Genomic DNA, 5,669 nt, shown 5'->3' with positions numbered 1-5,669 from the left:
AACGAACAAAAAACGTCTTAACTGTTACAAATGGTCTTACAAATGGTCTTACCATCAACAATTAACCTACAACGAAAAATATCACATTTTGTCAGCTACCCAAGTCATATAGCAGTGAAAAATCACATGGACTAATTACAACTAGATATGTGGTCCGCGCGGTGCTGCGGTAACCGAGCTTTTTTTTTCTTAGCATTACAGGGATAATAAATTGGTTAATATTTTGTTATATGGTACTACATTTGGTCACATACAGTAGTTTTGCATGTTCAAAATAACTGCATACTCTTGTAGCTATGGTTACATCTAGATTATGGGTTTAAAAGGGTTGCATATATTGCAGCACAGTGGTTTTTCATGTTATATCTAAAAGGAATGAGATGGTTGCTTGTGATCCCTGCTTCTTTTAGTCCTTTTTAAGATATATAAGACGGAAAAAAAGAACTTAGTTACCTGATGAGTTATGCATATATCATGAATGTATTTACAATAGAGACTATAAACATAAGATAGCTCATTAAAAAAACTAAGATGAGGATCATCCATTACGTCAAGAATTTATGCATTTGCAAGTAAGAGATCTCGTGTAGAAAGTGTGATGACCTACACAAATAGCAACGAAGGTTAAATTTATATATATACTAATAGACAAAACACTATTTCACTATCAATTAATAGTAATTAGGGGTATTTTTGTCATTTCACCTTTTTTTTGGTCCCCAACGATAAAATAAACAACTTTCGTAAAAGAACCAACCCTTCAATGTTACCAAAAAATGTCGAAAAAAATTCTTTTCTACAAAAAAATCAACTAACTTTTTTTTCCCCTTCTCTCTTTTCTTCGTCAACGATAAATGAGACAACTTTCATAAAATGAACAACCCTTCAATGCTAATAAAAGATGTCGAAAAATATTTTTTTTACAAAATAGATCAATTAACTTTAAAAAAAAAAAAACAACGAACGCTAAAAGAAGCAGCTTTCACAAAATAAACAACCCTTCAATGTTAGATGTCGAAAAAAATTCTTTTTTATAAAATAAATCAAGACTTCTTTTTTAACTCGCATTCAAAACGGAGCCCCCGACGTAAAGCGAGGGCTTCACAACTAGTTATAACCAAATTACTATAGGTAGCAAACATTTGACATTGCTAATAGACTCATACTTTCAACCAAAAGCATAGCAGATAATTCTTCTCCAACTTTTAATTTACTAACTAATGAATCCATTATTGAACATTCTTTGTCGTAAACCATACTTTAAGATTTTAAAACAGACAACTTCACCATTACTAACAATAACTAACTAAATGTTATTAATATTGCAAAAATAAATTCAATGAGACATCCAACTTTTGCAAGACACAACAAAAGCAAATGTCGTATAATTTTGTTAAACAACATATCTTGTCTTATTTTATAAACCTCAATATAGCAAGAGTACTATTTCTAGGATGAGCCAATACACCCATTTTAAATGCATATGATATTTTATACTCTTTATAACATAAGTCACTCATTTTAAATGCATATGATATTTGTTGTAAATTTAATTGCTCACTGCTTGTGAGCCTCATACTATTGTAATATGTTTCTGGGAGTACCCATTTATGTGCATGCCTTTTCTCAACAAAAGAGAACCAAATTTTTATTGTCAATACCAGTATTAACTAACTCGTATTTCAAAACGGTTGACAATCAGTACGACCACACACTTTAGGTCTAGGCTAGTAATTTCAAGTTGCATAAGTGATAAAGGCCATCTAATAACTTCCAAAGACAGGGAAAATAAATGGGCATATAAAATTTTGAAAATGAAGCTAAACCAACCTTTGGGCCATTGAGAAAGGATGTTTTCTTTCAAAGTACCAACACTTGTAGTTGATGGGTTGCTTTTTGGTCCAATATTTGATTTATCAATTAAACACATAAACTTCAATATCATTAACATGAAAGGTTTACTATATCAACTAAACAGCAACCTCTTCTTCACGTTGGAGATTGACACCTGCATATCATCAAACATATATAATTTTTCTATAACCACTAAAAAATCTGAAGAACAAAAAGCAAAACAACAATTTAAAAAACTAAATGAAGTTAAAAAAATAAAAAAATAATAAAAAAAAAAAAAGACAAATTCCCAAGTTATATATGCCAAAGGGTTTTACCAAGATGAGTGCAACCATAGTTGGTCACAATGAGACAATTAACATATATTTTTTTCTAAATGGTAATGTGTGATAGATCATTTGTATATCAACTGCTAAGAAGAGCATCACTATCTAACATACTACTAAATTTTGTCATCTATATTAATCGAATCAAATCGATATTGGCACTATTAATTCATCACTACTGTGATTTTGCAGAGACAAACATTAAAGAGAACACAACAACAACAACAACAATTCCCAACAAAAAAATATGAAACATCAATTTTATGAAATAATTTAACAAAAACTGGAAACATAAAAAGGGGAAAAAAATTACCGAATGAACGCAACTAATGTTCAATATTCTACTCCTTGGCGCTATCAATTTCATATTTATAGTTAGAATCCGCCATTTTTTGTTGGATCGTTTCAGAGAGATGGAGGTGCTGATATGGGGGTTTAGGGTTTAAAAAGTTTGTGTTGCTGAAGGAAATTGTTTACCGATGGGGGGTCGATGGTTAGTAGGTCGGATTGTTGTACGGGAGGTTGTGGAAGAGGTAATATTGAGGATAATGTTTGAGGAAGGTGGATAGGTATTAAATAAAGAGCTTTTAGGGAAGGTGTACATTATAAAAGTGCAATTAAGGTGATGTAGCCAATGGGAGTGAAGTAAAATTACGTGAATTAGTATATATATAAATATAAATTGGGGAGGTTGGTGATGAGTAAACATGAATAGGTTTGGATTGGGGGTTTTGAATTGGATTTTGGGTTTGTTTTTTGTGTTTTATTTTAGGGTTTATGTTAGTTATGAAGATGAAGATGAACATGCTAATAAAGATGAGGTCAAAAAGACGAATTTACCCTCACATACAATGTATATGATATGACTTAACAGACTTATCTAACGAAAGTTAGACGGAGGGATGTTGATTGCAATTTTTTGATAAAGAAAGGTTCTAAAGGCAAACAAAAACCCGAAGGACGTTGTTAGTGATATGAGGTATAATATAGGGACCAACGGAGCAAAAAAGTCATTTTTATTTCCTGAAAAACATACTATACAACAACAAAGGACACTTCATCAATCGATGAAGGACCTCCAACATACTAATAAGTACTACCTCCGTTCCACCACAAGTGTCCACTTACTTTTGGCACATATTTTTAGAAAATTCCACTAACTTCATTCTCCACCAATCAGAAATATTCTCTCTCCAGAATAATTTTTTCTCATTGGTTGAAATACAAAGTGGACACTTGAAATGGGACATCCCAAAATGGAAATGTGAACACTTGTGGTGGGACGGAGGGAGTAATAATGAAAGCGAAACACGAACCCAACCTAATCAAGACAACCAAACAAAGGGTCGAGCACACCAACCGAGCCAACAACTAGAGTTATAAACAACAAACCAACCAAAAGGAAGAACACTAAAACTCCCACCCAATCCAAAACAACGAAAAATGAACCGATACAAAATGATAGACAAAAGGAAACACCCAACAAACCATACAAATCATATACCGCCGAGTTTGAACGTCTTCAATTCAGCCACATAAACATTCTAAATAGAGTTAAAAATCCCAAGGTTTCACTAAGAAGAAACTTCATCTAGGTGCTTCTGGATCGGACCATACACTTGAAAGAATTTATGCACTTGAAAGAATTTTAAGGGGGTGAGAAGGGATTACCTACTAGTTTCTAGAGTTGCTAAGAGTTGAAAAAGATTGTGAAAAGGAATTTAGATCTTACATTGCTTCCTTTTGGTGGGTAAATAACAATGAGTTTCACAATTTGTTGTCCAAAATAAGTGGCCAGACAAATCTAACAACCGATTCAGATTAAAAAAAATTCTAGACACCATTACTCTGTGAACAAATTGGTTAAAACGTCTATTATTTGCACCGGTCCCTAGCAGTAGCAAGAAATCTTGATGCCCTCCGAACGACCGGGTTTGCGTGTCATTAGCGTAAAGGACATATACACCAAAGGGTATAAATCTAGCTATCACTAGTATATGGTCGTTCTTTTAAATAGAGATTGTATTGAGAAACAAAACGTCTTTTGACAAGCAGGTTGTATCTTAGCGGATAAAAAAGGGAATGATATTGGTTTTATAGGTTTCTAATAAACGAGAAGTAAATAAAAAGATAAATATGTTGTAAATTCGGATATATGAATAAGGTGCTTGCTATGATTTTGTTACTTCTTAGTTATGGGGTTTTATTATCATGAGATGCGTATCAATGACAGAATGGCATTGATTGATACATACATTGTTTGACCTTAATCTCCTACTGATTTTATAGTATATCACTGGAGATTAAGTTGATGATTCTGATTGGATGAGCTAAAAATGTATCCTTGACGCTTATCCAAGACCAAAGGTAAGGATAGAAATGGCCTTTCTTTGATATCCTGATAACGTGCTAGTCGGAGACCATGTTATTGTGGGTGATGGAACTAGGTCATCTAACCTTTAAAAGATTCTACCTTTCTTAACACTGCATGAGTAAATGAATATGGCACTCAAGCAATGACGTATGGTAAAATGTTGTGTACTAGAGTATGTGATAATTGATATGTTAGTGTATGAGAACTCATCTTTACATACAAACACAGATGAACATAGATAACATATAGAAAGTTACATAAAAAAAATAATGAAGACAAAGAGATTTTTTTTAAGTACATTATCATTTTATTTATGTGCCAAAGATTATTTTTTAAAGCTATTATAATGTGTTGAAAGTTAATAATCTTTTAGTTGTTGACAATATTTAATGTAGCTTTTGTTATTCTCAAATTTCTGGGTAATTAAATTTCCTTTGCACCTGTCAACAAGAATATTTGAATTTGCCACTGGTTTTGATTACAGAAGTGATATAAACGTGTATTAGAAGCTAAAGATGATTTGATTATTAGTTAATAAAATGTTATGTAAAGTAATTTTGAAATGCAACGAAAAAATAAATGAACGATAGTTATAAGTTGTAATAAAGTCTCAACCAAATATTTAATCCCAAGCTTTCTTTTGAGAGGTTACATTAAGTTAGCCCAAGATCAATTCCCCTGTGACTTGGGTTGATCGAGTCACCATGTGTCACGGGCCGCATGTATACTTAAGTAGAAGAACCCACAAAGCAAATAAAGTGTGACCAACAGTTCAATTAAAACAATTCACAAGACTAAACCATCCCGTTGATCTACCCCTTCACATGTTTGCTATCTACATAAAAGTTACTACCTCTCATACCGTACGGTTTTGGATGGGTCATATTCGTCAAAATGTCTTGAGTTGTGTTTTTTTACCGTGCGCTCTTAGGTTGTGTCTGATTCGCGAAAATAACTGGAAATTAAGTGCTCTAAGAGGTTTGGACGTATAGTCAACTCATGCGGAGAAAAAAAAATAGTTCTTGAATCAGTCTAAATTTATTTGAGATTTTTCTAATGACGGCACTTTCACACGTTATTAGAGTGAAAAAAAAATACTTGTACTTTCTAATAAT

General features: G+C 32.5%; 1 long non-coding RNA gene across 1 annotated transcript; it reads right to left on the bottom strand.

The window, feature by feature from the left end:
- Positions 1 to 455: 455 nt before the first annotated feature.
- On the bottom strand, positions 456 to 2,685 carry LOC139851537 (uncharacterized). The gene is made up of 3 exons (XR_011760647.1): positions 2,494 to 2,685; positions 1,831 to 2,008; positions 456 to 603 (listed from the first exon to the last, which is right to left on the bottom strand). It is a non-coding gene; the product is annotated as an uncharacterized lncRNA (long non-coding RNA).
- Positions 2,686 to 5,669: the final 2,984 nt, after the last annotated feature.

The sequence above is a fragment of the Rutidosis leptorrhynchoides genome, chromosome 6 (genome assembly GCF_046630445.1).
Source record: "Rutidosis leptorrhynchoides isolate AG116_Rl617_1_P2 chromosome 6, CSIRO_AGI_Rlap_v1, whole genome shotgun sequence".
Classification (NCBI taxonomy): Eukaryota; Viridiplantae; Streptophyta; class Magnoliopsida; order Asterales; family Asteraceae; genus Rutidosis; species Rutidosis leptorrhynchoides.
This window is presented reverse-complemented; position numbering and strand designations above follow the sequence as displayed.